This window comes from Ranitomeya imitator, unplaced genomic scaffold (genome assembly GCF_032444005.1).
Source record: "Ranitomeya imitator isolate aRanImi1 unplaced genomic scaffold, aRanImi1.pri SCAFFOLD_24, whole genome shotgun sequence".
Classification (NCBI taxonomy): Eukaryota; Metazoa; Chordata; class Amphibia; order Anura; family Dendrobatidae; genus Ranitomeya; species Ranitomeya imitator.
Window position 1 is genome coordinate 431,565 of NW_027194605.1, and position 22,852 is coordinate 454,416.

Below are 22,852 nucleotides of genomic sequence, written 5' to 3' on the forward strand. Positions count from 1 at the left end.
TCAGTTCTTGATCTCGATTGCTTGTCGTGAGCCCAGTAACGTCTGTTATCTAGTTTCTGTAGTGTAGTGGTTATCACGTTCGCTTTACACGCGAAAGGTCTCCGGTTCGATCCCGGGCAGAAGCATGTGGTTTTTCTTTATTTTGATCACAAGTGTATATTGTTGATGTAATCAGCATCATTTTTACCCCTTTGATGATTTCTACATGCGTCTGCTTTTGTCAAGAGTGTGTGTTTTTGACATTGTATACGTTTTTCTAGTTCAAGTAACACCTGATAGGATCAAGGTGCGAAAGCAGGCATCTACTTGCTTTTTCTCTTTCTTTTTGGCTTTTGGACAAAGGCATGAGATTTTTTTTTGCAAAATGGTTTTGTTTCCATGTTTTTTCTTTTTTTCAGTAGTCTGACAAATGAAAGGTTCCTTGGTTGAAAAGTGCACTTTGTCCTGTGTTCAGACATAGAGGAAGACCTGTTGAGTTTGGCTGGATCATTTTTTTTCAATTTCATTTCGGTGTGTTTGAACAGTTTGAGCTTAGCACGGAGTTTCTGTAGTGTAGTGGTTATCACGTTCGCCTAACACGCGAAAGGTCCCCAGTTCAAAACTGGGCAGAAACACGCCATTATGCTTTGCTGACAAAGCTATTGACTTTCAGTTCTTGATCTCGATTGCTTGTCGTGAGCCCAGTAACGTCTTTCATCTAGTTTCTGTAGTGTAGTGGTTATCACGTTCGCCTCACACGCGAAAGGTCCCCAGTTCGAAACTGGGCAGAAACAATGCATTTTGACTTTCAATCCTTGATCTTTATTCCTTGCCATGACCACAGTAACCTTTTTCGTTCCGTTTCTGTAGTGTAGTGGTTATCACATTCGCCTAACACGCGAAAGGTCCCCAGTTCAAAACTGGGCAGAAACATGCCATAATGCTTTGCTGACAAAGCTATTGACTTTCAGTTCTTGATCTCGATTGCTTGTCGTGAGCCCAGTAACGTCTGTTATCTAGTTTCTGTAGTGTAGTGGTTATCACGTTCGCTTTACACGCGAAAGGTCTCCGGTTCGATCCCGGGCAGAAGCATGCGGTTTCTCTTTATTTTGATCACAAGTGTATATTGTTGATGTAATCAGCATCATTTTTACCCCTTTGATGATTTCTACATGCGTCTGCTTTTGTCAAGAGTGTGTGTTTTTGACATTGTATACGTTTTTCTAGTTCAAGTAACACCTGATAGGATCAAGGTGCGAAAGCAGGCATCTACTTGCTTTTTCTCTTTCTTTTTGGCTTTTGGACAAAGGCATGAGATTTTTTTTTGCAAAATGGTTTTGTTTCCATGTTTTTTCTTTTTTTCAGTAGTCTGACAAATGAAAGGTTCCTTGGTTGAAAAGTGCACTTTGTCCTGTGTTCAGACATAGAGGAAGACCTGTTGAGTTTGGCTGGATCATTTTTTTTCAATTTCATTTCGGTGTGTTTGAACAGTTTGAGCTTAGCACGGAGTTTCTGTAGTGTAGTGGTTATCACGTTCGCCTAACACGCGAAAGGTCCCCAGTTCAAAACTGGGCAGAAACACGCCATTATGCTTTGCTGACAAAGCTATTGACTTTCAGTTCTTGATCTCGATTGCTTGTCGTGAGCCCAGTAACGTCTTTCATCTAGTTTCTGTAGTGTAGTGGTTATCACGTTCGCCTCACACGCGAAAGGTCCCCAGTTCGAAACTGGGCAGAAACAATGCATTTTGACTTTCAATCCTTGATCTTTATTCCTTGCCATGACCACAGTAACCTTTTTCGTTCCGTTTCTGTAGTGTAGTGGTTATCACATTCGCCTAACACGCGAAAGGTCCCCAGTTCAAAACTGGGCAGAAACATGCCATAATGCTTTGCTGACAAAGCTATTGACTTTCAGTTCTTGATCTCGATTGCTTGTCGTGAGCCCAGTAACGTCTGTTATCTAGTTTCTGTAGTGTAGTGGTTATCACGTTCGCTTTACATGCGAAAGGTCTCCGGTTCGATCCCGGGCAGAAGCATGCGGTTTCTCTTTATTTTGATCACAAGTGTATATTGTTGATGTAATCAGCATCATTTTTACCCCTTTGATGATTTCTACATGCGTCTGCTTTTGTCAAGAGTGTGTGTTTTTGACATTGTATACGTTTTTCTAGTTCAAGTAACACCTGATAGGATCAAGGTGCGAAAGCAGGCATCTACTTGCTTTTTCTCTTTCTTTTTGGCTTTTGGACAAAGGCATGAGATTTTTTTTTGCAAAATGGTTTTGTTTCCATGTTTTTTCTTTTTTTCAGTAGTCTGACAAATGAAAGGTTCCTTGGTTGAAAAGTGCACTTTGTCCTGTGTTCAGACATAGAGGAAGACCTGTTGAGTTTGGCTGGATCATTTTTTTTCAATTTCATTTCGGTGTGTTTGAACAGTTTGAGCTTAGCACGGAGTTTCTGTAGTGTAGTGGTTATCACGTTCGCCTAACACGCGAAAGGTCCCCAGTTCAAAACTGGGCAGAAACACGCCATTATGCTTTGCTGACAAAGCTATTGACTTTCAGTTCTTGATCTCGATTGCTTGTCGTGAGCCCAGTAACGTCTTTCATCTAGTTTCTGTAGTGTAGTGGTTATCACGTTCGCCTCACACGCGAAAGGTCCCCAGTTCGAAACTGGGCAGAAACAATGCATTTTGACTTTCAATCCTTGATCTTTATTCCTTGCCATGACCACAGTAACCTTTTTCGTTCCGTTTCTGTAGTGTAGTGGTTATCACATTCGCCTAACACGCGAAAGGTCCCCAGTTCAAAACTGGGCAGAAACATGCCATAATGCTTTGCTGACAAAGCTATTGACTTTCAGTTCTTGATCTCGATTGCTTGTCGTGAGCCCAGTAACGTCTGTTATCTAGTTTCTGTAGTGTAGTGGTTATCACGTTCGCTTTACACGCGAAAGGTCTCCGGTTCGATCCCGGGCAGAAGCATGTGGTTTTTCTTTATTTTGATCACAAGTGTATATTGTTGATGTAATCAGCATCATTTTTACCCCTTTGATGATTTCTACATGCGTCTGCTTTTGTCAAGAGTGTGTGTTTTTGACATTGTATACGTTTTTCTAGTTCAAGTAACACCTGATAGGATCAAGGTGCGAAAGCAGGCATCTACTTGCTTTTTCTCTTTCTTTTTGGCTTTTGGACAAAGGCATGAGATTTTTTTTTGCAAAATGGTTTTGTTTCCATGTTTTTTCTTTTTTTCAGTAGTCTGACAAATGAAAGGTTCCTTGGTTGAAAAGTGCACTTTGTCCTGTGTTCAGACATAGAGGAAGACCTGTTGAGTTTGGCTGGATCATTTTTTTTCAATTTCATTTCGGTGTGTTTGAACAGTTTGAGCTTAGCACGGAGCTTCTGTAGTGTAGTGGTTATCACGTTCGCCTAACACGCGAAAGGTCCCCAGTTCAAAACTGGGCAGAAACACGCCATTATGCTTTGCTGACAAAGCTATTGACTTTCAGTTCTTGATCTCGATTGCTTGTCGTGAGCCCAGTAACGTCTTTCATCTAGTTTCTGTAGTGTAGTGGTTATCACGTTCGCCTCACACGCGAAAGGTCCCCAGTTCGAAACTGGGCAGAAACAATGCATTTTGACTTTCAATCCTTGATCTTTATTCCTTGCCATGACCACAGTAACCTTTTTCGTTCCGTTTCTGTAGTGTAGTGGTTATCACATTCGCCTAACACGCGAAAGGTCCCCAGTTCAAAACTGGGCAGAAACATGCCATAATGCTTTGCTGACAAAGCTATTGACTTTCAGTTCTTGATCTCGATTGCTTGTCGTGAGCCCAGTAACGTCTGTTATCTAGTTTCTGCAGTGTAGTGGTTATCACGTTCGCTTTACACGCGAAAGGTCTCCGGTTCGATCCCGGGCAGAAGCATGCGGTTTCTCTTTATTTTGATCACAAGTGTATATTGTTGATGTAATCAGCATCATTTTTACCCCTTTGATGATTTCTACATGCGTCTGCTTTTGTCAAGAGTGTGTGTTTTTGACATTGTATACGTTTTTCTAGTTCAAGTAACACCTGATAGGATCAAGGTGCGAAAGCAGGCATCTACTTGCTTTTTCTCTTTCTTTTTGGCTTTTGGACAAAGGCATGAGATTTTTTTTTGCAAAATGGTTTTGTTTCCATGTTTTTTCTTTTTTTCAGTAGTCTGACAAATGAAAGGTTCCTTGGTTGAAAAGTGCACTTTGTCCTGTGTTCAGACATAGAGGAAGACCTGTTGAGTTTGGCTGGATCATTTTTTTTCAATTTCATTTCGGTGTGTTTGAACAGTTTGAGCTTAGCACGGAGTTTCTGTAGTGTAGTGGTTATCACGTTCGCCTAACACGCGAAAGGTCCCCAGTTCAAAACTGGGCAGAAACACGCCATTATGCTTTGCTGACAAAGCTATTGACTTTCAGTTCTTGATCTCGATTGCTTGTCGTGAGCCCAGTAACGTCTTTCATCTAGTTTCTGTAGTGTAGTGGTTATCACGTTCGCCTCACACGCGAAAGGTCCCCAGTTCGAAACTGGGCAGAAACAATGCATTTTGACTTTCAATCCCTGATCTTTATTCCTTGCCATGACCACAGTAACCTTTTTCGTTCCGTTTCTGTAGTGTAGTGGTTATCACATTCGCCTAACACGCGAAAGGTCCCCAGTTCAAAACTGGGCAGAAACATGCCATAATGCTTTGCTGACAAAGCTATTGACTTTCAGTTCTTGATCTCGATTGCTTGTCGTGAGCCCAGTAACGTCTGTTATCTAGTTTCTGTAGTGTAGTGGTTATCACGTTCGCTTTACACGCGAAAGGTCTCCGGTTCGATCCCGGGCAGAAGCATGCGGTTTCTCTTTATTTTGATCACAAGTGTATATTGTTGATGTAATCAGCATCATTTTTACCCCTTTGATGATTTCTACATGCGTCTGCTTTTGTCAAGAGTGTGTGTTTTTGACATTGTATACGTTTTTCTAGTTCAAGTAACACCTGATAGGATCAAGGTGCGAAAGCAGGCATCTACTTGCTTTTTCTCTTTCTTTTTGGCTTTTGGACAAAGGCATGAGATTTTTTTTTGCAAAATGGTTTTGTTTCCATGTTTTTTCTTTTTTTCAGTAGTCTGACAAATGAAAGGTTCCTTGGTTGAAAAGTGCACTTTGTCCTGTGTTCAGACATAGAGGAAGACCTGTTGAGTTTGGCTGGATCATTTTTTTTAAATTTCATTTCGGTGTGTTTGAACAGTTTGAGCTTAGCACGGAGTTTCTGTAGTGTAGTGGTTATCACGTTCGCCTAACACGCGAAAGGTCCCCAGTTCAAAACTGGGCAGAAACACGCCATTATGCTTTGCTGACAAAGCTATTGACTTTCAGTTCTTGATCTCGATTGCTTGTCGTGAGCCCAGTAACGTCTTTCATCTAGTTTCTGTAGTGTAGTGGTTATCACGTTCGCCTCACACGCGAAAGGTCCCCAGTTCGAAACTGGGCAGAAACAATGCATTTTGACTTTCAATCCTTGATCTTTATTCCTTGCCATGACCACAGTAACCTTTTTCGTTCCGTTTCTGTAGTGTAGTGGTTATCACATTCGCCTAACACGCGAAAGGTCCCCAGTTCAAAACTGGGCAGAAACATGCCATAATGCTTTGCTGACAAAGCTATTGACTTTCAGTTCTTGATCTCGATTGCTTGTCGTGAGCCCAGTAACGTCTGTTATCTAGTTTCTGTAGTGTAGTGGTTATCACGTTCGCTTTACACGCGAAAGGTCTCCGGTTCGATCCCGGGCAGAAGCATGCGGTTTCTCTTTATTTTGATCACAAGTGTATATTGTTGATGTAATCAGCATCATTTTTACCCCTTTGATGATTTCTACATGCGTCTGCTTTTGTCAAGAGTGTGTGTTTTTGACATTGTATACGTTTTTCTAGTTCAAGTAACACCTGATAGGATCAAGGTGCGAAAGCAGGCATCTACTTGCTTTTTCTCTTTCTTTTTGGCTTTTGGACAAAGGCATGAGATTTTTTTTTGCAAAATGGTTTTGTTTCCATGTTTTTTCTTTTTTTCAGTAGTCTGACAAATGAAAGGTTCCTTGGTTGAAAAGTGCACTTTGTCCTGTGTTCAGACATAGAGGAAGACCTGTTGAGTTTGGCTGGATCATTTTTTTTCAATTTCATTTCGGTGTGTTTGAACAGTTTGAGCTTAGCACGGAGTTTCTGTAGTGTAGTGGTTATCACGTTCGCCTAACACGCGAAAGGTCCCCAGTTCAAAACTGGGCAGAAACACGCCATTATGCTTTGCTGACAAAGCTATTGACTTTCAGTTCTTGATCTCGATTGCTTGTCGTGAGCCCAGTAACGTCTTTCATCTAGTTTCTGTAGTGTAGTGGTTATCACGTTCGCCTCACACGCGAAAGGTCCCCAGTTCGAAACTGGGCAGAAACAATGCATTTTGACTTTCAATCCTTGATCTTTATTCCTTGCCATGACCACAGTAACCTTTTTCGTTCCATTTCTGTAGTGTAGTGGTTATCACATTCGCCTAACACGCGAAAGGTCCCCAGTTCAAAACTGGGCAGAAACATGCCATAATGCTTTGCTGACAAAGCTATTGACTTTCAGTTCTTGATCTCGATTGCTTGTCGTGAGCCCAGTAACGTCTGTTATCTAGTTTCTGTAGTGTAGTGGTTATCACGTTCGCTTTACACGCGAAAGGTCTCCGGTTCGATCCCGGGCAGAAGCATGCGGTTTCTCTTTCTTTTGATCACAAGTGTATATTGTTGATGTAATCAGCATCATTTTTACCCCTTTGATGATTTCTACATGCGTCTGCTTTTGTCAAGAGTGTGTGTTTTTGACATTGTATACGTTTTTCTAGTTCAAGTAACACCTGATAGGATCAAGGTGTGAAAGCAGGCATCTACTTGCTTTTTCTCTTTCTTTTTGGCTTTTGGACAAAGGCATGAGATTTTTTTTTGCAAAATGGTTTTGTTTCCATGTTTTTTCTTTTTTTCAGTAGTCTGACAAATGAAAGGTTCCTTGGTTGAAAAGTGCACTTTGTCCTGTGTTCAGACATAGAGGAAGACCTGTTGAGTTTGGCTGGATCATTTTTTTTCAATTTCATTTCGGTGTGTTTGAACAGTTTGAGCTTAGCACGGAGTTTCTGTAGTGTAGTGGTTATCACGTTCGCCTAACACGCGAAAGGTCCCCAGTTCAAAACTGGGCAGAAACACGCCATTATGCTTTGCTGACAAAGCTATTGACTTTCAGTTCTTGATCTCGATTGCTTGTCGTGAGCCCAGTAACGTCTTTCATCTAGTTTCTGTAGTGTAGTGGTTATCACGTTCGCCTCACACGCGAAAGGTCCCCAGTTCGAAACTGGGCAGAAACAATGCATTTTGACTTTCAATCCTTGATCTTTATTCCTTGCCATGACCACAGTAACCTTTTTCGTTCCGTTTCTGTAGTGTAGTGGTTATCACATTCGCCTAACACGCGAAAGGTCCCCAGTTCAAAACTGGGCAGAAACATGCCATAATGCTTTGCTGACAAAGCTATTGACTTTCAGTTCTTGATCTCGATTGCTTGTCGTGAGCCCAGTAACGTCTGTTATCTAGTTTCTGTAGTGTAGTGGTTATCACGTTCGCTTTACACGCGAAAGGTCTCCGGTTCGATCCCGGGCAGAAGCATGCGGTTTCTCTTTCTTTTGATCACAAGTGTATATTGTTGATGTAATCAGCATCATTTTTACCCCTTTGATGATTTCTACATGCGTCTGCTTTTGTCAAGAGTGTGTGTTTTTGACATTGTATACGTTTTTCTAGTTCAAGTAACACCTGATAGGATCAAGGTGCGAAAGCAGGCATCTACTTGCTTTTTCTCTTTCTTTTTGGCTTTTGGACAAAGGCATGAGATTTTTTTTTGCAAAATGGTTTTGTTTCCATGTTTTTTCTTTTTTTCAGTAGTCTGACAAATGAAAGGTTCCTTGGTTGAAAAGTGCACTTTGTCCTGTGTTCAGACATAGAGGAAGACCTGTTGAGTTTGGCTGGATCATTTTTTTTCAATTTCATTTCGGTGTGTTTGAACAGTTTGAGCTTAGCACGGAGTTTCTGTAGTGTAGTGGTTATCACGTTCGCCTAACACGCGAAAGGTCCCCAGTTCAAAACTGGGCAGAAACACGCCATTATGCTTTGCTGACAAAGCTATTGACTTTCAGTTCTTGATCTCGATTGCTTGTCGTGAGCCCAGTAACGTCTTTCATCTAGTTTCTGTAGTGTAGTGGTTATCACGTTCGCCTCACACGCGAAAGGTCCCCAGTTCGAAACTGGGCAGAAACAATGCATTTTGACTTTCAATCCTTGATCTTTATTCCTTGCCATGACCACAGTAACCTTTTTCGTTCCGTTTCTGTAGTGTAGTGGTTATCACATTCGCCTAACACGCGCAAAGGTCCCCAGTTCAAAACTGGGCAGAAACATGCCATAATGCTTTGCTGACAAAGCTATTGACTTTCAGTTCTTGATCTCGATTGCTTGTCGTGAGCCCAGTAACGTCTGTTATCTAGTTTCTGTAGTGTAGTGGTTATCACGTTCGCTTTACACGCGAAAGGTCTCCGGTTCGATCCCGGGCAGAAGCATGCGGTTTCTCTTTATTTTGATCACAAGTGTATATTGTTGATGTAATCAGCATCATTTTTACCCCTTTGATGATTTCTACATGCGTCTGCTTTTGTCAAGAGTGTGTGTTTTTGACATTGTATACGTTTTTCTAGTTCAAGTAACACCTGATAGGATCAAGGTGCGAAAGCAGGCATCTACTTGCTTTTTCTCTTTCTTTTTGGCTTTTGGACAAAGGCATGAGATTTTTTTTTGCAAAATGGTTTTGTTTCCATGTTTTTTCTTTTTTTCAGTAGTCTGACAAATGAAAGGTTCCTTGGTTGAAAAGTGCACTTTGTCCTGTGTTCAGACATAGAGGAAGACCTGTTGAGTTTGGCTGGATCATTTTTTTTCAATTTCATTTCGGTGTGTTTGAACAGTTTGAGCTTAGCACGGAGTTTCTGTAGTGTAGTGGTTATCACGTTCGCCTAACACGCGAAAGGTCCCCAGTTCAAAACTGGGCAGAAACACGCCATTATGCTTTGCTGACAAAGCTATTGACTTTCAGTTCTTGATCTCGATTGCTTGTCGTGAGCCCAGTAACGTCTTTCATCTAGTTTCTGTAGTGTAGTGGTTATCACGTTCGCCTCACACGCGAAAGGTCCCCAGTTCGAAACTGGGCAGAAACAATGCATTTTGACTTTCAATCCTTGATCTTTATTCCTTGCCATGACCACAGTAACCTTTTTCGTTCCGTTTCTGTAGTGTAGTGGTTATCACATTCGCCTAACACGCGAAAGGTCCCCAGTTCAAAACTGGGCAGAAACATGCCATAATGCTTTGCTGACAAAGCTATTGACTTTCAGTTCTTGATCTCGATTGCTTGTCGTGAGCCCAGTAACGTCTGTTATCTAGTTTCTGTAGTGTAGTGGTTATCACGTTCGCTTTACACGCGAAAGGTCTCCGGTTCGATCCCGGGCAGAAGCATGCGGTTTCTCTTTATTTTGATCACAAGTGTATATTGTTGATGTAATCAGCATCATTTTTACCCCTTTGATGATTTCTACATGCGTCTGCTTTTGTCAAGAGTGTGTGTTTTTGACATTGTATACGTTTTTCTAGTTCAAGTAACACCTGATAGGATCAAGGTGCGAAAGCAGGCATCTACTTGCTTTTTCTCTTTCTTTTTGGCTTTTGGACAAAGGCATGAGATTTTTTTTTGCAAAATGGTTTTGTTTCCATGTTTTTTCTTTTTTTCAGTAGTCTGACAAATGAAAGGTTCCTTGGTTGAAAAGTGCACTTTGTCCTGTGTTCAGACATAGAGGAAGACCTGTTGAGTTTGGCTGGATCATTTTTTTTCAATTTCATTTCGGTGTGTTTGAACAGTTTGAGCTTAGCACGGAGTTTCTGTAGTGTAGTGGTTATCACGTTCGCCTAACACGCGAAAGGTCCCCAGTTCAAAACTGGGCAGAAACACGCCATTATGCTTTGCTGACAAAGCTATTGACTTTCAGTTCTTGATCTCGATTGCTTGTCGTGAGCCCAGTAACGTCTTTCATCTAGTTTCTGTAGTGTAGTGGTTATCACGTTCGCCTCACACGCGAAAGGTCCCCAGTTCGAAACTGGGCAGAAACAATGCATTTTGACTTTCAATCCTTGATCTTTATTCCTTGCCATGACCACAGTAACCTTTTTCGTTCCGTTTCTGTAGTGTAGTGGTTATCACATTCGCCTAACACGCGAAAGGTCCCCAGTTCAAAACTGGGCAGAAACATGCCATAATGCTTTGCTGACAAAGCTATTGACTTTCAGTTCTTGATCTCGATTGCTTGTCGTGAGCCCAGTAACGTCTGTTATCTAGTTTCTGTAGTGTAGTGGTTATCACGTTCGCTTTACACGCGAAAGGTCTCCGGTTCGATCCCGGGCAGAAGCATGCGGTTTCTCTTTATTTTGATCACAAGTGTATATTGTTGATGTAATCAGCATCATTTTTACCCCTTTGATGATTTCTACATGCGTCTGCTTTTGTCAAGAGTGTGTGTTTTTGACATTGTATACGTTTTTCTAGTTCAAGTAACACCTGATAGGATCAAGGTGCGAAAGCAGGCATCTACTTGCTTTTTCTCTTTCTTTTTGGCTTTTGGACAAAGGCATGAGATTTTTTTTTGCAAAATGGTTTTGTTTCCATGTTTTTTCTTTTTTTCAGTAGTCTGACAAATGAAAGGTTCCTTGGTTGAAAAGTGCACTTTGTCCTGTGTTCAGACATAGAGGAAGACCTATTGAGTTTGGCTGGATCATTTTTTTTCAATTTCATTTCGGTGTGTTTGAACAGTTTGAGCTTAGCACGGAGTTTCTGTAGTGTAGTGGTTATCACGTTCGCCTAACACGCGAAAGGTCCCCAGTTCAAAACTGGGCAGAAACACGCCATTATGCTTTGCTGACAAAGCTATTGACTTTCAGTTCTTGATCTCGATTGCTTGTCGTGAGCCCAGTAACGTCTTTCATCTAGTTTCTGTAGTGTAGTGGTTATCACGTTCGCCTCACACGCGAAAGGTCCCCAGTTCGAAACTGGGCAGAAACAATGCATTTTGACTTTCAATCCTTGATCTTTATTCCTTGCCATGACCACAGTAACCTTTTTCGTTCCGTTTCTGTAGTGTAGTGGTTATCACATTCGCCTAACACGCGAAAGGTCCCCAGTTCAAAACTGGGCAGAAACATGCCATAATGCTTTGCTGACAAAGCTATTGACTTTCAGTTCTTGATCTCGATTGCTTGTCGTGAGCCCAGTAACGTCTGTTATCTAGTTTCTGTAGTGTAGTGGTTATCACGTTCGCTTTACACGCGAAAGGTCTCCGGTTCGATCCCGGGCAGAAGCATGCGGTTTCTCTTTATTTTGATCACAAGTGTATATTGTTGATGTAATCAGCATCATTTTTACCCCTTTGATGATTTCTACATGCGTCTGCTTTTGTCAAGAGTGTGTGTTTTTGACATTGTATACGTTTTTCTAGTTCAAGTAACACCTGATAGGATCAAGGTGCGAAAGCAGGCATCTACTTGCTTTTTCTCTTTCTTTTTGGCTTTTGGACAAAGGCATGAGATTTTTTTTTTGCAAAATGGTTTTGTTTCCATGTTTTTTCTTTTTTTCAGTAGTCTGACAAATGAAAGGTTCCTTGGTTGAAAAGTGCACTTTGTCCTGTGTTCAGACATAGAGGAAGACCTGTTGAGTTTGGCTGGATCATTTTTTTTCAATTTCATTTCGGTGTGTTTGAACAGTTTGAGCTTAGCACGGAGTTTCTGTAGTGTAGTGGTTATCACGTTCGCCTAACACGCGAAAGGTCCCCAGTTCAAAACTGGGCAGAAACACGCCATTATGCTTTGCTGACAAAGCTATTGACTTTCAGTTCTTGATCTCGATTGCTTGTCGTGAGCCCAGTAACGTCTTTCATCTAGTTTCTGTAGTGTAGTGGTTATCACGTTCGCCTCACACGCGAAAGGTCCCCAGTTCGAAACTGGGCAGAAACAATGCATTTTGACTTTCAATCCTTGATCTTTATTCCTTGCCATGACCACAGTAACCTTTTTCGTTCCGTTTCTGTAGTGTAGTGGTTATCACATTCGCCTAACACGCGAAAGGTCCCCAGTTCAAAACTGGGCAGAAACATGCCATAATGCTTTGCTGACAAAGCTATTGACTTTCAGTTCTTGATCTCGATTGCTTGTCGTGAGCCCAGTAACGTCTGTTATCTAGTTTCTGTAGTGTAGTGGTTATCACGTTCGCTTTACATGCGAAAGGTCTCCGGTTCGATCCCGGGCAGAAGCATGCGGTTTCTCTTTATTTTGATCACAAATGTATATTGTTGATGTAATCAGCATCATTTTTACCCCTTTGATGATTTCTACATGCGTCTGCTTTTGTCAAGAGTGTGTGTTTTTGACATTGTATACGTTTTTCTAGTTCAAGTAACACCTGATAGGATCAAGGTGCGAAAGCAGGCATCTACTTGCTTTTTCTCTTTCTTTTTGGCTTTTGGACAAAGGCATGAGATTTTTTTTTGCAAAATGGTTTTGTTTCCATGTTTTTTCTTTTTTTCAGTAGTCTGACAAATGAAAGGTTCCTTGGTTGAAAAGTGCACTTTGTCCTGTGTTCAGACATAGAGGAAGACCTGTTGAGTTTGGCTGGATCATTTTTTTTCAATTTCATTTCGGTGTGTTTGAACAGTTTGAGCTTAGCACGGAGTTTCTGTAGTGTAGTGGTTATCACGTTCGCCTAACACGCGAAAGGTCCCCAGTTCAAAACTGGGCAGAAACACGCCATTATGCTTTGCTGACAAAGCTATTGACTTTCAGTTCTTGATCTCGATTGCTTGTCGTGAGCCCAGTAACGTCTTTCATCTAGTTTCTGTAGTGTAGTGGTTATCACGTTCGCCTCACACGCGAAAGGTCCCCAGTTCGAAACTGGGCAGAAACAATGCATTTTGACTTTCAATCCTTGATCTTTATTCCTTGCCATGACCACAGTAACCTTTTTCGTTCCGTTTCTGTAGTGTAGTGGTTATCACATTCGCCTAACACGCGAAAGGTCCCCAGTTCAAAACTGGGCAGAAACATGCCATAATGCTTTGCTGACAAAGCTATTGACTTTCAGTTCTTGATCTCGATTGCTTGTCGTGAGCCCAGTAACGTCTGTTATCTAGTTTCTGTAGTGTAGTGGTTATCACGTTCGCTTTACACGCGAAAGGTCTCCGGTTCGATCCCGGGCAGAAGCATGCGGTTTCTCTTTATTTTGATCACAAGTGTATATTGTTGATGTAATCAGCATCATTTTTACCCCTTTGATGATTTCTACATGCGTCTGCTTTTGTCAAGAGTGTGTGTTTTTGACATTGTATACGTTTTTCTAGTTCAAGTAACACCTGATAGGATCAAGGTGCGAAAGCAGGCATCTACTTGCTTTTTCTCTTTCTTTTTGGCTTTTGGACAAAGGCATGAGATTTTTTTTTGCAAAATGGTTTTGTTTCCATGTTTTTTCTTTTTTTCAGTAGTCTGACAAATGAAAGGTTCCTTGGTTGAAAAGTGCACTTTGTCCTGTGTTCAGACATAGAGGAAGACCTGTTGAGTTTGGCTGGATCATTTTTTTTCAATTTCATTTCGGTGTGTTTGAACAGTTTGAGCTTAGCACGGAGTTTCTGTAGTGTAGTGGTTATCACGTTCGCCTAACACGCGAAAGGTCCCCAGTTCAAAACTGGGCAGAAACACGCCATTATGCTTTGCTGACAAAGCTATTGACTTTCAGTTCTTGATCTCGATTGCTTGTCGTGAGCCCAGTAACGTCTTTCATCTAGTTTCTGTAGTGTAGTGGTTATCACGTTCGCCTCACACGCGAAAGGTCCCCAGTTCGAAACTGGGCAGAAACAATGCATTTTGACTTTCAATCCTTGATCTTTATTCCTTGCCATGACCACAGTAACCTTTTTCGTTCCGTTTCTGTAGTGTAGTGGTTATCACATTCGCCTAACACGCGAAAGGTCCCCAGTTCAAAACTGGGCAGAAACATGCCATAATGCTTTGCTGACAAAGCTATTGACTTTCAGTTCTTGATCTCGATTGCTTGTCGTGAGCCCAGTAACGTCTGTTATCTAGTTTCTGTAGTGTAGTGGTTATCACGTTCGCTTTACACGCGAAAGGTCTCCGGTTCGATCCCGGGCAGAAGCATGCGGTTTCTCTTTATTTTGATCACAAGTGTATATTGTTGATGTAATCAGCATCATTTTTACCCCTTTGATGATTTCTACATGCGTCTGCTTTTGTCAAGAGTGTGTGTTTTTGACATTGTATACGTTTTTCTAGTTCAAGCAACACCTGATAGGATCAAGGTGCGAAAGCAGGCATCTACTTGCTTTTTCTCTTTCTTTTTGGCTTTTGGACAAAGGCATGAGATTTTTTTTTGCAAAATGGTTTTGTTTCCATGTTTTTTCTTTTTTTCAGTAGTCTGACAAATGAAAGGTTCCTTGGTTGAAAAGTGCACTTTGTCCTGTGTTCAGACATAGAGGAAGACCTGTTGAGTTTGGCTGGATCATTTTTTTTCAATTTCATTTCGGTGTGTTTGAACAGTTTGAGCTTAGCACGGAGTTTCTGTAGTGTAGTGGTTATCACGTTCGCCTAACACGCGAAAGGTCCCCAGTTCAAAACTGGGCAGAAACACGCCATAATGCTTTGCTGACAAAGCTATTGACTTTCAGTTCTTGATCTCGATTGCTTGTCGTGAGCCCAGTAACGTCTTTCATCTAGTTTCTGTAGTGTAGTGGTTATCACGTTCGCCTCACACGCGAAAGGTCCCCAGTTCGAAACTGGGCAGAAACAATGCATTTTGACTTTCAATCCTTGATCTTTATTCCTTGCCATGACCACAGTAACCTTTTTCGTTCCGTTTCTGTAGTGTAGTGGTTATCACATTCGCCTAACACGCGAAAGGTCCCCAGTTCAAAACTGGGCAGAAACATGCCATAATGCTTTGCTGACAAAGCTATTGACTTTCAGTCCTTGATCTCGATTGCTTGTCGTGAGCCCAGTAACGTCTTTCATCTAGTTTCTGTAGTGTAGTGGTTATCACGTTCGCCTCACACGCGAAAGGTCCCCAGTTCGAAACTGGGCAGAAACAATGCATTTTGACTTTCAATCCTTGATCTTTATTCCTTGCCATGACCACAGTAACCTTTTTCGTTCCGTTTCTGTAGTGTAGTGGTTATCACATTCGCCTAACACGCGAAAGGTCCCCAGTTCAAAACTGGGCAGAAACATGCCATAATGCTTTGCTGACAAAGCTATTGACTTTCAGTTCTTGATCTCGATTGCTTGTCGTGAGCCCAGTAACGTCTGTTATCTAGTTTCTGTAGTGTAGTGGTTATCACGTTCGCTTTACACGCGAAAGGTCTCCGGTTCGATCCCGGGCAGAAGCATGCGGTTTCTCTTTATTTTGATCACAAGTGTATATTGTTGATGTAATCAGCATCATTTTTACCCCTTTGATGATTTCTACATGCGTCTGCTTTTGTCAAGAGTGTGTGTTTTTGACATTGTATACGTTTTTCTAGTTCAAGTAACACCTGATAGGATCAAGGTGCGAAAGCAGGCATCTACTTGCTTTTTCTCTTTCTTTTTGGCTTTTGGACAAAGGCATGAGATTTTTTTTTTGCAAAATGGTTTTGTTTCCATGTTTTTTCTTTTTTTCAGTAGTCTGACAAATGAAAGGTTCCTTGGTTGAAAAGTGCACTTTGTCCTGTGTTCAGACATAGAGGAAGACCTGTTGAGTTTGGCTGGATCATTTTTTTTCAATTTCATTTCGGTGTGTTTGAACAGTTTGAGCTTAGCACGGAGTTTCTGTAGTGTAGTGGTTATCACGTTCGCCTAACACGCGAAAGGTCCCCAGTTCAAAACTGGGCAGAAACACGCCATTATGCTTTGCTGACAAAGCTATTGACTTTCAGTTCTTGATCTCGATTGCTTGTCGTGAGCCCAGTAATGTCTTTCATCTAGTTTCTGTAGTGTAGTGGTTATCACGTTCGCCTCACACGCGAAAGGTCCCCAGTTCGAAACTGGGCAGAAACAATGCATTTTGACTTTCAATCCTTGATCTTTATTCCTTGCCATGACCACAGTAACCTTTTTCGTTCCGTTTCTGTAGTGTAGTGGTTATCACATTCGCCTAACACGCGAAAGGTCCCCAGTTCAAAACTGGGCAGAAACATGCCATAATGCTTTGCTGACAAAGCTATTGACTTTCAGTTCTTGATCTCGATTGCTTGTCGTGAGCCCAGTAACGTCTGTTATCTAGTTTCTGTAGTGTAGTGGTTATCACGTTCGCTTTACGCGCGAAAGGTCTCCGGTTCGATCCCGGGCAGAAGCATGCGGTTTCTCTTTATTTTGATCACAAGTGTATATTGTTGATGTAATCAGCATCATTTTTACCCCTTTGATGATTTCTACATGCGTCTGTTTTTGTCAAGAGTGTGTGTTTTTGACATTGTATACGTTTTTCTAGTTCAAGTAACACCTGATAGGATCAAGGTGCGAAAGCAGGCATCTACTTGCTTTTTCTCTTTCTTTTTGGCTTTTGGACAAAGGCATGAGATTTTTTTTTGCAAAATGGTTTTGTTTCCATGTTTTTTCTTTTTTTCAGTAGTCTGACAAATGAAAGGTTCCTTGGTTGAAAAGTGCACTTTGTCCTGTGTTCAGACATAGAGGAAGACCTGTTGAGTTTGGCTGGATCATTTTTTTTCAATTTCATTTCGGTGTGTTTGAACAGTTTGAGCTTAGCACGGAGTTTCTGTAGTGTAGTGGTAATCACGTTCGCCTAACACGTGAAAGGTCCCCAGTTCAAAACTGGGCAGAAACACGCCATTATGCTTTGCTGACAAAGCTATTGACTTTCAGTTCTTGATCTCGATTGCTTGTCGTGAGCCCAGTAACGTCTTTCATCTAGTTTCTGTAGTGTAGTGGTTATCACGTTCGCCTCACACGCGAAAGGTCCCCAGTTCGAAACTGGGCAGAAACAATGCATTTTGACTTTCAATCCTTGATCTTTATTCCTTGCCATGACCACAGTAACCTTTTTCGTTCCGTTTCTGTAGTGTAGTGGTTATCACATTCGCCTAACACGCGAAAGGTCCCCAGTTCAAAACTGGGCAGAAACATGCCATAATGCTTTGCTGACAAAGCTATTGACTTTCAGTTCTTGATCTCGATTGCTTGTCGTGAGCCCAGTAACGTCTGCTATCTAGTTTCTGTAGTGTAGTGGTTATCACGTTCGCTTTACACGCGAAAGGTCTCCGGTTCGATCCCGGGCAGAAGCATGCGGTTTCTCTTTATTTTGATCACAAGTGTATATTGTTGATGTAATCAGCATCATTTTTACCCCTTTGATGATTTCTACATGCGTCTGCTTTTGTCAAGAGTGTGTGTTTTTGACATTGTATACGTTTTTCTAGTTCAAGTAACACCTGATAGGATCAAGGTGCGAAAGCAGGCATCTACTTGCTTTTTCTCTTTCTTTTTGGCTTTTGGACAAAGGCATGAGATTTTTTTTTGCAAAATGGTTTTGTTTCCATGTTTTTTCTTTTTTTCAGTAGTCTGACAAATGAAAGGTTCCTTGGTTGAAAAGTGCACTTTGTCCTGTGTTCAGACATAGAGGAAGACCTGTTGAGTTTGGCTGGATCATTTTTTTTCAATTTCATTTCGGTGTGTTTGAACAGTTTGAGCTTAGCACGGAGTTTCTGTAGTGTAGTGGTTATCACGTTCGCCTAACACGCGAAAGGTCCACAGTTCAAAACTGGGCAGAAACACGCCATTATGCTTTGCTGACAAAGCTATTGACTTTCAGTTCTTGATCTCGATTGCTTGTCGTGAGCCCAGTAACGTCTTTCATCTAGTTTCTGTAGTGTAGTGGTTATCACGTTCGCCTCACACGCGAAAGGTCCCCAGTTCGAAACTGGGCAGAAACAATGCATTTTGACTTTCAATCCTTGATCTTTATTCCTTGCCATGACCACAGTAACCTTTTTCGTTCCGTTTCTGTAGTGTAGTGGTTATCACATTCGCCTAACACGCGAAAGGTCCCCAGTTCAAAACTGGGCAGAAACATGCCATAATGCTTTGCTGACAAAGCTATTGACTTTCAGTTCTTGATCTCGATTGCTTGTCGTGAGCCCAGTAACGTCTGTTATCTAGTTTCTGTAGTGTAGTGGTTATCACGTTCGCTTTACACGCGAAAGGTCTCCGGTTCGATCCCGGGCAGAAGCATGCGGTTTCTCTTTATTTTGATCACAAGTGTATATTGTTGATGTAATCAGCATCATTTTTACCCCTTTGATGATTTCTACATGCGTCTGCTTTTGTCAAGAGTGTGTGTTTTTGACATTGTATACGTTTTTCTAGTTCAAGTAACACCTGATAGGATCAAGGTGCGAAAGCAGGCATCTACTTGCTTTTTCTCTTTCTTTTTGGCTTTTGGACAAAGGCATGAGATTTTTTTTTGCAAAATGGTTTTGTTTCCATGTTTTTTCTTTTTTTCAGTAGTCTGACAAATGAAAGGTTCCTTGGTTGAAAAGTGCACTTTGTCCTGTGTTCAGACATAGAGGAAGACCTGTTGAGTTTGGCTGGATCATTTTTTTTCAATTTCATTTCGGTGTGTTTGAACAGTTTGAGCTTAGCACGGAGTTTCTGTAGTGTAGTGGTTATCACGTTCGCCTAACACGCGAAAGGTCCCCAGTTCAAAACTGGGCAGAAACACGCCATTATGCTTTGCTGACAAAGCTATTGACTTTCAGTTCTTGATCTCGATTGCTTGTCGTGAGCCCAGTAACGTCTTTCATCTAGTTTCTGTAGTGTAGTGGTTATCACGTTCGCCTCACACGCGAAAGGTCCCCAGTTCGAAACTGGGCAGAAACAATGCATTTTGACTTTCAATCCTTGATCTTTATTCCTTGCCATGACCACAGTAACCTTTTTCGTTCCGTTTCTGTAGTGTAGTGGTTATCACATTCGCCTAACACGCGAAAGGTCCCCAGTTCAAAACTGGGCAGAAACATGCCATAATGCTTTGCTGACAAAGCTATTGACTTTCAGTTCTTGATCTCGATTGCTTGTCGTGAGCCCAGTAACGTCTGTTATCTAGTTTCTGTAGTGTAGTGGTTATCACGTTCGCTTTACACGCGAAAGGTCTCCGGTTCGATCCCGGGCAGAAGCATGCGGTTTCTCTTTATTTTGATCACAAGTGTATATTGTTGATGTAATCAGCATCATTTTTACCCCTTTGATGATTTCTACATGCGTCTGCTTTTGTCAAGAGTGTGTGTTTTTGACATTGTATACGTTTTTCTAGTTCAAGTAACACCTGATAGGATCAAGGTGCGAAAGCAGGCATCTACTTGCTTTTTCTCTTTCTTTTTGGCTTTTGGACAAAGGCATGAGATTTTTTTTTGCAAAATGGTTTTGTTTCCATGTTTTTTCTTTTTTTCAGTAGTCTGACAAATGAAAGGTTCCTTGGTTGAAAAGTGCACTTTGTCCTGTGTTCAGACATAGAGGAAGACCTGTTGAGTTTGGCTGGATCATTTTTTTTCAATTTCATTTCGGTGTGTTTGAACAGTTTGAGCTTAGCACGGAGTTTCTGTAGTGTAGTGGTTATCACGTTCGCCTAACACGCGAAAGGTCCCCAGTTCAAAACTGGGCAGAAACACGCCATTATGCTTTGCTGACAAAGCTATTGACTTTCAGTTCTTGATCTCGATTGCTTGTCGTGAGCCCAGTAACGTCTTTCATCTAGTTTCTGTAGTGTAGTGGTTATCACGTTCGCCTCACACGCGAAAGGTCCCCAGTTCGAAACTGGGCAGAAACAATGCATTTTGACTTTCAATCCTTGATCTTTATTCCTTGCCATGACCACAGTAACTTTTTTCGTTCCGTTTCTGTAGTGTAGTGGTTATCACATTCGCCTAACACGCGAAAGGTCCCCAGTTCAAAACTGGGCAGAAACATGCCATAATGCTTTGCTGACAAAGCTATTGACTTTCAGTTCTTGATCTCGATTGCTTGTCGTGAGCCCAGTAACGTCTGTTATCTAGTTTCTGTAGTGTAGTGGTTATCACGTTCGCTTTACACGCGAAAGGTCTCCGGTTCGATCCCGGGCAGAAGCATGCGGTTTCTCTTTATTTTGATCACAAGTGTATATTGTTGATGTAATCAGCATCATTTTTACCCCTTTGATGATTTCTACATGCGTCTGCTTTTGTCAAGAGTGTGTGTTTTTGACATTGTATACGTTTTTCTAGTTCAAGTAACACCTGATAGGATCAAGGTGCGAAAGCAGGCATCTACTTGCTTTTTCTCTTTCTTTTTGGCTTTTGGACAAAGGCATGAGATTTTTTTTTGCAAAATGGTTTTGTTTCCATGTTTTTTCTTTTTTTCAGTAGTCTGACAAATGAAAGGTTCCTTGGTTGAAAAGTGCACTTTGTCCTGTGTTCAGACATAGAGGAAGACCTGTTGAGTTTGGCTGGATCATTTTTTTTCAATTTCATTTCGGTGTGTTTGAACAGTTTGAGCTTAGCACGGAGTTTCTGTAGTGTAGTGGTTATCACGTTCGCCTTACACGCGAAAGGTCCCCTGTTCAAAACTGGGCAGAAACACGCCATTATGCTTTGCTGACAAAGCTATTGACTTTCAGTTCTTGATCTCGATTGCTTGTCGTGAGCCCAGTAACGTCTTTCATCTAGTTTCTGTAGTGTAGTGGTTATCACGTTCGCCTCACACGCGAAAGGTCCCCAGTTCGAAACTGGGCAGAAACAATGCATTTTGACTTTCAATCCTTGATCTTTATTCCTTGCCATGACCACAGTAACCTTTTTCGTTCCGTTTCTGTAGTGTAGTGGTTATCACATTCGCCTAACACGCGAAAGGTCCCCAGTTCAAAACTGGGCAGAAACATGCCATAATGCTTTGCTGACAAAGCTATTGACTTTCAGTTCTTGATCTCGATTGCTTGTCGTGAGCCCAGTAACGTCTGTTATCTAGTTTCTGTAGTGTAGTGGTTATCACGTTCGCTTTACACGCGAAAGGTCTCCGGTTCGATCCCGGGCAGAAGCATGCGGTTTCTCTTTATTTTGATCACAAGTGTATATTGTTGATGTAATCAGCATCATTTTTACCCCTTTGATGATTTCTACATGCGTCTGCTTTTGTCAAGAGTGTGTGTTTTTGACATTGTATACGTTTTTCTAGTTCAAGTAACACCTGATAGGATCAAGGTGCGAAAGCAGGCATCTACTTGCTTTTTCTCTTTCTTTTTGGCTTTTGGACAAAGGCATGAGATTTTTTTTTGCAAAATGGTTTTGTTTCCATGTTTTTTCTTTTTTTCAGAAGTCTGACAAATGAAAGGTTCCTTGGTTGAAAAGTGCACTTTGTCCTGTGTTCAGACATAGAGGAAGACCTGTTGAGTTTGGCTGGATCATTTTTTTTCAATTTCATTTCGGTGTGTTTGAACAGTTTGAGCTTAGCACGGAGTTTCTGTAGTGTAGTGGTTATCACGTTCGCCTAACACGCGAAAGGTCCCCAGTTCAAAACTGGGCAGAAACACGCCATTATGCTTTGCTGACAAAGCTATTGACTTTCAGTTCTTGATCTCGATTGCATGTCGTGAGCCCAGTAACGTCTTTCATCTAGTTTCTGTAGTGTAGTGGTTATCACGTTCGCCTCACACGCGAAAGGTCCCCAGTTCGAAACTGGGCAGAAACAATGCATTTTGACTTTCAATCCTTGATCTTTATTCCTTGCCATGACCACAGTAACCTTTTTCGTTCCGTTTCTGTAGTGTAGTGGTTATCACATTCGCCTAACACGCGAAAGGTCCCCAGTTCAAAACTGGGCAGAAACATGCCATAATGCTTTGCTGACAAAGCTATTGACTTTCAGTTCTTGATCTCGATTGCTTGTCGTGAGCCCAGTAACGTCTGTTATCTAGTTTCTGTTGTGTAGTGGTTATCACGTTCGCTTTACACGCGAAAGGTCTCCGGTTCGATCCCGGGCAGAAGCATGCGGTTTCTCTTTATTTTGATCACAAGTGTATATTGTTGATGTAATCAGCATCATTTTTACCCCTTTGATGATTTCTACATGTGTCTGCTTTTGTCAAGAGTGTGTGTTTTTGACATTGTATACGTTTTTCTAGTTCAAGTAACACCTGATAGGATCAAGGTGCGAAAGCAGGCATCTACTTGCTTTTTCTCTTTCTTTTTGGCTTTTGGACAAAGGCATGAGATTTTTTTTTGCAAAATGGTTTTGTTTCCATGTTTTTTCTTTTTTTCAGTAGTCTGACAAATGAAAGGTTCCTTGGTTGAAAAGTGCACTTTGTCCTGTGTTCAGACATAGAGGAAGACCTGTTGAGTTTGGCTGGATCATTTTTTTTCAATTTCATTTCGGTGTGTTTGAACAGTTTGAGCTTAGCACGGAGTTTCTGTAGTGTAGTGGTTATCACGTTCGCCTAACACGCGAAAGGTCCCCAGTTCAAAACTGGGCAGAAACACGCCATTATGCTTTGCTGACAAAGCTATTGACTTTCAGTTCTTGATCTCGATTGCTTGTCGTGAGCCCAGTAACGTCTTTCATCTAGTTTCTGTAGTGTAGTGGTTATCACGTTCGCCTCACACGCGAAAGGTCCCCAGTTCGAAACTGGGCAGAAACAATGCATTTTGACTTTCAATC

At 41.5% G+C, this 22,852-nt stretch overlaps 64 non-coding genes across 64 annotated transcripts; all 64 read left to right on the top strand.

Annotated features, from left to right (window-relative positions):
• Positions 1 to 52: 52 nt before the first annotated feature.
• TRNAV-UAC (transfer RNA valine (anticodon UAC)) lies at positions 53 to 125 on the top strand. The gene has a single exon. It is a non-coding gene; the product is annotated as a tRNA-Val (tRNA).
• Positions 126 to 541: 416 nt separating this feature from the next.
• Positions 542 to 614, top strand: TRNAV-AAC (transfer RNA valine (anticodon AAC)). The gene has a single exon. It is a non-coding gene; the product is annotated as a tRNA-Val (tRNA).
• An 86-nt stretch (positions 615 to 700) lies between these two features.
• Positions 701 to 773, top strand: TRNAV-CAC (transfer RNA valine (anticodon CAC)). The gene has a single exon. It is a non-coding gene; the product is annotated as a tRNA-Val (tRNA).
• A 225-nt stretch (positions 774 to 998) lies between these two features.
• On the top strand, positions 999 to 1,071 carry TRNAV-UAC (transfer RNA valine (anticodon UAC)). The gene has a single exon. It is a non-coding gene; the product is annotated as a tRNA-Val (tRNA).
• A 416-nt stretch (positions 1,072 to 1,487) lies between these two features.
• On the top strand, positions 1,488 to 1,560 carry TRNAV-AAC (transfer RNA valine (anticodon AAC)). Its single transcript has one exon. It is a non-coding gene; the product is annotated as a tRNA-Val (tRNA).
• An 86-nt stretch (positions 1,561 to 1,646) lies between these two features.
• On the top strand, positions 1,647 to 1,719 carry TRNAV-CAC (transfer RNA valine (anticodon CAC)). Its single transcript has one exon. It is a non-coding gene; the product is annotated as a tRNA-Val (tRNA).
• A 714-nt stretch (positions 1,720 to 2,433) lies between these two features.
• On the top strand, positions 2,434 to 2,506 carry TRNAV-AAC (transfer RNA valine (anticodon AAC)). Its single transcript has one exon. It is a non-coding gene; the product is annotated as a tRNA-Val (tRNA).
• An 86-nt stretch (positions 2,507 to 2,592) lies between these two features.
• TRNAV-CAC (transfer RNA valine (anticodon CAC)) lies at positions 2,593 to 2,665 on the top strand. Its single transcript has one exon. It is a non-coding gene; the product is annotated as a tRNA-Val (tRNA).
• Positions 2,666 to 2,890: 225 nt separating this feature from the next.
• On the top strand, positions 2,891 to 2,963 carry TRNAV-UAC (transfer RNA valine (anticodon UAC)). The gene has a single exon. It is a non-coding gene; the product is annotated as a tRNA-Val (tRNA).
• Positions 2,964 to 3,538: 575 nt separating this feature from the next.
• Positions 3,539 to 3,611, top strand: TRNAV-CAC (transfer RNA valine (anticodon CAC)). The gene has a single exon. It is a non-coding gene; the product is annotated as a tRNA-Val (tRNA).
• Positions 3,612 to 4,325: 714 nt separating this feature from the next.
• On the top strand, positions 4,326 to 4,398 carry TRNAV-AAC (transfer RNA valine (anticodon AAC)). The gene has a single exon. It is a non-coding gene; the product is annotated as a tRNA-Val (tRNA).
• An 86-nt stretch (positions 4,399 to 4,484) lies between these two features.
• Positions 4,485 to 4,557, top strand: TRNAV-CAC (transfer RNA valine (anticodon CAC)). Its single transcript has one exon. It is a non-coding gene; the product is annotated as a tRNA-Val (tRNA).
• A 225-nt stretch (positions 4,558 to 4,782) lies between these two features.
• Positions 4,783 to 4,855, top strand: TRNAV-UAC (transfer RNA valine (anticodon UAC)). Its single transcript has one exon. It is a non-coding gene; the product is annotated as a tRNA-Val (tRNA).
• A 416-nt stretch (positions 4,856 to 5,271) lies between these two features.
• Positions 5,272 to 5,344, top strand: TRNAV-AAC (transfer RNA valine (anticodon AAC)). The gene has a single exon. It is a non-coding gene; the product is annotated as a tRNA-Val (tRNA).
• An 86-nt stretch (positions 5,345 to 5,430) lies between these two features.
• TRNAV-CAC (transfer RNA valine (anticodon CAC)) lies at positions 5,431 to 5,503 on the top strand. The gene has a single exon. It is a non-coding gene; the product is annotated as a tRNA-Val (tRNA).
• Positions 5,504 to 5,728: 225 nt separating this feature from the next.
• TRNAV-UAC (transfer RNA valine (anticodon UAC)) lies at positions 5,729 to 5,801 on the top strand. The gene has a single exon. It is a non-coding gene; the product is annotated as a tRNA-Val (tRNA).
• Positions 5,802 to 6,217: 416 nt separating this feature from the next.
• On the top strand, positions 6,218 to 6,290 carry TRNAV-AAC (transfer RNA valine (anticodon AAC)). Its single transcript has one exon. It is a non-coding gene; the product is annotated as a tRNA-Val (tRNA).
• An 86-nt stretch (positions 6,291 to 6,376) lies between these two features.
• TRNAV-CAC (transfer RNA valine (anticodon CAC)) lies at positions 6,377 to 6,449 on the top strand. Its single transcript has one exon. It is a non-coding gene; the product is annotated as a tRNA-Val (tRNA).
• Positions 6,450 to 6,674: 225 nt separating this feature from the next.
• TRNAV-UAC (transfer RNA valine (anticodon UAC)) lies at positions 6,675 to 6,747 on the top strand. The gene has a single exon. It is a non-coding gene; the product is annotated as a tRNA-Val (tRNA).
• Positions 6,748 to 7,163: 416 nt separating this feature from the next.
• Positions 7,164 to 7,236, top strand: TRNAV-AAC (transfer RNA valine (anticodon AAC)). The gene has a single exon. It is a non-coding gene; the product is annotated as a tRNA-Val (tRNA).
• An 86-nt stretch (positions 7,237 to 7,322) lies between these two features.
• Positions 7,323 to 7,395, top strand: TRNAV-CAC (transfer RNA valine (anticodon CAC)). The gene has a single exon. It is a non-coding gene; the product is annotated as a tRNA-Val (tRNA).
• A 225-nt stretch (positions 7,396 to 7,620) lies between these two features.
• On the top strand, positions 7,621 to 7,693 carry TRNAV-UAC (transfer RNA valine (anticodon UAC)). The gene has a single exon. It is a non-coding gene; the product is annotated as a tRNA-Val (tRNA).
• A 416-nt stretch (positions 7,694 to 8,109) lies between these two features.
• On the top strand, positions 8,110 to 8,182 carry TRNAV-AAC (transfer RNA valine (anticodon AAC)). Its single transcript has one exon. It is a non-coding gene; the product is annotated as a tRNA-Val (tRNA).
• An 86-nt stretch (positions 8,183 to 8,268) lies between these two features.
• TRNAV-CAC (transfer RNA valine (anticodon CAC)) lies at positions 8,269 to 8,341 on the top strand. The gene has a single exon. It is a non-coding gene; the product is annotated as a tRNA-Val (tRNA).
• A 226-nt stretch (positions 8,342 to 8,567) lies between these two features.
• Positions 8,568 to 8,640, top strand: TRNAV-UAC (transfer RNA valine (anticodon UAC)). Its single transcript has one exon. It is a non-coding gene; the product is annotated as a tRNA-Val (tRNA).
• Positions 8,641 to 9,056: 416 nt separating this feature from the next.
• Positions 9,057 to 9,129, top strand: TRNAV-AAC (transfer RNA valine (anticodon AAC)). The gene has a single exon. It is a non-coding gene; the product is annotated as a tRNA-Val (tRNA).
• An 86-nt stretch (positions 9,130 to 9,215) lies between these two features.
• Positions 9,216 to 9,288, top strand: TRNAV-CAC (transfer RNA valine (anticodon CAC)). Its single transcript has one exon. It is a non-coding gene; the product is annotated as a tRNA-Val (tRNA).
• A 225-nt stretch (positions 9,289 to 9,513) lies between these two features.
• TRNAV-UAC (transfer RNA valine (anticodon UAC)) lies at positions 9,514 to 9,586 on the top strand. Its single transcript has one exon. It is a non-coding gene; the product is annotated as a tRNA-Val (tRNA).
• A 416-nt stretch (positions 9,587 to 10,002) lies between these two features.
• TRNAV-AAC (transfer RNA valine (anticodon AAC)) lies at positions 10,003 to 10,075 on the top strand. The gene has a single exon. It is a non-coding gene; the product is annotated as a tRNA-Val (tRNA).
• An 86-nt stretch (positions 10,076 to 10,161) lies between these two features.
• On the top strand, positions 10,162 to 10,234 carry TRNAV-CAC (transfer RNA valine (anticodon CAC)). Its single transcript has one exon. It is a non-coding gene; the product is annotated as a tRNA-Val (tRNA).
• Positions 10,235 to 10,459: 225 nt separating this feature from the next.
• On the top strand, positions 10,460 to 10,532 carry TRNAV-UAC (transfer RNA valine (anticodon UAC)). The gene has a single exon. It is a non-coding gene; the product is annotated as a tRNA-Val (tRNA).
• A 416-nt stretch (positions 10,533 to 10,948) lies between these two features.
• On the top strand, positions 10,949 to 11,021 carry TRNAV-AAC (transfer RNA valine (anticodon AAC)). Its single transcript has one exon. It is a non-coding gene; the product is annotated as a tRNA-Val (tRNA).
• An 86-nt stretch (positions 11,022 to 11,107) lies between these two features.
• On the top strand, positions 11,108 to 11,180 carry TRNAV-CAC (transfer RNA valine (anticodon CAC)). Its single transcript has one exon. It is a non-coding gene; the product is annotated as a tRNA-Val (tRNA).
• Positions 11,181 to 11,405: 225 nt separating this feature from the next.
• On the top strand, positions 11,406 to 11,478 carry TRNAV-UAC (transfer RNA valine (anticodon UAC)). Its single transcript has one exon. It is a non-coding gene; the product is annotated as a tRNA-Val (tRNA).
• A 417-nt stretch (positions 11,479 to 11,895) lies between these two features.
• Positions 11,896 to 11,968, top strand: TRNAV-AAC (transfer RNA valine (anticodon AAC)). Its single transcript has one exon. It is a non-coding gene; the product is annotated as a tRNA-Val (tRNA).
• An 86-nt stretch (positions 11,969 to 12,054) lies between these two features.
• TRNAV-CAC (transfer RNA valine (anticodon CAC)) lies at positions 12,055 to 12,127 on the top strand. Its single transcript has one exon. It is a non-coding gene; the product is annotated as a tRNA-Val (tRNA).
• A 714-nt stretch (positions 12,128 to 12,841) lies between these two features.
• On the top strand, positions 12,842 to 12,914 carry TRNAV-AAC (transfer RNA valine (anticodon AAC)). The gene has a single exon. It is a non-coding gene; the product is annotated as a tRNA-Val (tRNA).
• Positions 12,915 to 13,000: 86 nt separating this feature from the next.
• TRNAV-CAC (transfer RNA valine (anticodon CAC)) lies at positions 13,001 to 13,073 on the top strand. The gene has a single exon. It is a non-coding gene; the product is annotated as a tRNA-Val (tRNA).
• A 225-nt stretch (positions 13,074 to 13,298) lies between these two features.
• Positions 13,299 to 13,371, top strand: TRNAV-UAC (transfer RNA valine (anticodon UAC)). The gene has a single exon. It is a non-coding gene; the product is annotated as a tRNA-Val (tRNA).
• A 416-nt stretch (positions 13,372 to 13,787) lies between these two features.
• TRNAV-AAC (transfer RNA valine (anticodon AAC)) lies at positions 13,788 to 13,860 on the top strand. Its single transcript has one exon. It is a non-coding gene; the product is annotated as a tRNA-Val (tRNA).
• Positions 13,861 to 13,946: 86 nt separating this feature from the next.
• Positions 13,947 to 14,019, top strand: TRNAV-CAC (transfer RNA valine (anticodon CAC)). The gene has a single exon. It is a non-coding gene; the product is annotated as a tRNA-Val (tRNA).
• A 225-nt stretch (positions 14,020 to 14,244) lies between these two features.
• TRNAV-UAC (transfer RNA valine (anticodon UAC)) lies at positions 14,245 to 14,317 on the top strand. Its single transcript has one exon. It is a non-coding gene; the product is annotated as a tRNA-Val (tRNA).
• Positions 14,318 to 14,733: 416 nt separating this feature from the next.
• Positions 14,734 to 14,806, top strand: TRNAV-AAC (transfer RNA valine (anticodon AAC)). Its single transcript has one exon. It is a non-coding gene; the product is annotated as a tRNA-Val (tRNA).
• Positions 14,807 to 14,892: 86 nt separating this feature from the next.
• TRNAV-CAC (transfer RNA valine (anticodon CAC)) lies at positions 14,893 to 14,965 on the top strand. The gene has a single exon. It is a non-coding gene; the product is annotated as a tRNA-Val (tRNA).
• Positions 14,966 to 15,190: 225 nt separating this feature from the next.
• TRNAV-CAC (transfer RNA valine (anticodon CAC)) lies at positions 15,191 to 15,263 on the top strand. The gene has a single exon. It is a non-coding gene; the product is annotated as a tRNA-Val (tRNA).
• A 225-nt stretch (positions 15,264 to 15,488) lies between these two features.
• TRNAV-UAC (transfer RNA valine (anticodon UAC)) lies at positions 15,489 to 15,561 on the top strand. Its single transcript has one exon. It is a non-coding gene; the product is annotated as a tRNA-Val (tRNA).
• A 417-nt stretch (positions 15,562 to 15,978) lies between these two features.
• On the top strand, positions 15,979 to 16,051 carry TRNAV-AAC (transfer RNA valine (anticodon AAC)). Its single transcript has one exon. It is a non-coding gene; the product is annotated as a tRNA-Val (tRNA).
• An 86-nt stretch (positions 16,052 to 16,137) lies between these two features.
• On the top strand, positions 16,138 to 16,210 carry TRNAV-CAC (transfer RNA valine (anticodon CAC)). The gene has a single exon. It is a non-coding gene; the product is annotated as a tRNA-Val (tRNA).
• An 873-nt stretch (positions 16,211 to 17,083) lies between these two features.
• Positions 17,084 to 17,156, top strand: TRNAV-CAC (transfer RNA valine (anticodon CAC)). The gene has a single exon. It is a non-coding gene; the product is annotated as a tRNA-Val (tRNA).
• Positions 17,157 to 17,381: 225 nt separating this feature from the next.
• Positions 17,382 to 17,454, top strand: TRNAV-UAC (transfer RNA valine (anticodon UAC)). Its single transcript has one exon. It is a non-coding gene; the product is annotated as a tRNA-Val (tRNA).
• A 575-nt stretch (positions 17,455 to 18,029) lies between these two features.
• On the top strand, positions 18,030 to 18,102 carry TRNAV-CAC (transfer RNA valine (anticodon CAC)). Its single transcript has one exon. It is a non-coding gene; the product is annotated as a tRNA-Val (tRNA).
• Positions 18,103 to 18,327: 225 nt separating this feature from the next.
• Positions 18,328 to 18,400, top strand: TRNAV-UAC (transfer RNA valine (anticodon UAC)). Its single transcript has one exon. It is a non-coding gene; the product is annotated as a tRNA-Val (tRNA).
• Positions 18,401 to 18,816: 416 nt separating this feature from the next.
• On the top strand, positions 18,817 to 18,889 carry TRNAV-AAC (transfer RNA valine (anticodon AAC)). Its single transcript has one exon. It is a non-coding gene; the product is annotated as a tRNA-Val (tRNA).
• An 86-nt stretch (positions 18,890 to 18,975) lies between these two features.
• On the top strand, positions 18,976 to 19,048 carry TRNAV-CAC (transfer RNA valine (anticodon CAC)). The gene has a single exon. It is a non-coding gene; the product is annotated as a tRNA-Val (tRNA).
• A 225-nt stretch (positions 19,049 to 19,273) lies between these two features.
• TRNAV-UAC (transfer RNA valine (anticodon UAC)) lies at positions 19,274 to 19,346 on the top strand. Its single transcript has one exon. It is a non-coding gene; the product is annotated as a tRNA-Val (tRNA).
• A 416-nt stretch (positions 19,347 to 19,762) lies between these two features.
• TRNAV-AAC (transfer RNA valine (anticodon AAC)) lies at positions 19,763 to 19,835 on the top strand. The gene has a single exon. It is a non-coding gene; the product is annotated as a tRNA-Val (tRNA).
• Positions 19,836 to 19,921: 86 nt separating this feature from the next.
• Positions 19,922 to 19,994, top strand: TRNAV-CAC (transfer RNA valine (anticodon CAC)). Its single transcript has one exon. It is a non-coding gene; the product is annotated as a tRNA-Val (tRNA).
• A 225-nt stretch (positions 19,995 to 20,219) lies between these two features.
• On the top strand, positions 20,220 to 20,292 carry TRNAV-UAC (transfer RNA valine (anticodon UAC)). The gene has a single exon. It is a non-coding gene; the product is annotated as a tRNA-Val (tRNA).
• Positions 20,293 to 20,867: 575 nt separating this feature from the next.
• On the top strand, positions 20,868 to 20,940 carry TRNAV-CAC (transfer RNA valine (anticodon CAC)). Its single transcript has one exon. It is a non-coding gene; the product is annotated as a tRNA-Val (tRNA).
• Positions 20,941 to 21,165: 225 nt separating this feature from the next.
• TRNAV-UAC (transfer RNA valine (anticodon UAC)) lies at positions 21,166 to 21,238 on the top strand. Its single transcript has one exon. It is a non-coding gene; the product is annotated as a tRNA-Val (tRNA).
• Positions 21,239 to 21,654: 416 nt separating this feature from the next.
• TRNAV-AAC (transfer RNA valine (anticodon AAC)) lies at positions 21,655 to 21,727 on the top strand. Its single transcript has one exon. It is a non-coding gene; the product is annotated as a tRNA-Val (tRNA).
• Positions 21,728 to 21,813: 86 nt separating this feature from the next.
• Positions 21,814 to 21,886, top strand: TRNAV-CAC (transfer RNA valine (anticodon CAC)). Its single transcript has one exon. It is a non-coding gene; the product is annotated as a tRNA-Val (tRNA).
• A 714-nt stretch (positions 21,887 to 22,600) lies between these two features.
• TRNAV-AAC (transfer RNA valine (anticodon AAC)) lies at positions 22,601 to 22,673 on the top strand. The gene has a single exon. It is a non-coding gene; the product is annotated as a tRNA-Val (tRNA).
• Positions 22,674 to 22,759: 86 nt separating this feature from the next.
• Positions 22,760 to 22,832, top strand: TRNAV-CAC (transfer RNA valine (anticodon CAC)). Its single transcript has one exon. It is a non-coding gene; the product is annotated as a tRNA-Val (tRNA).
• Positions 22,833 to 22,852: the final 20 nt, after the last annotated feature.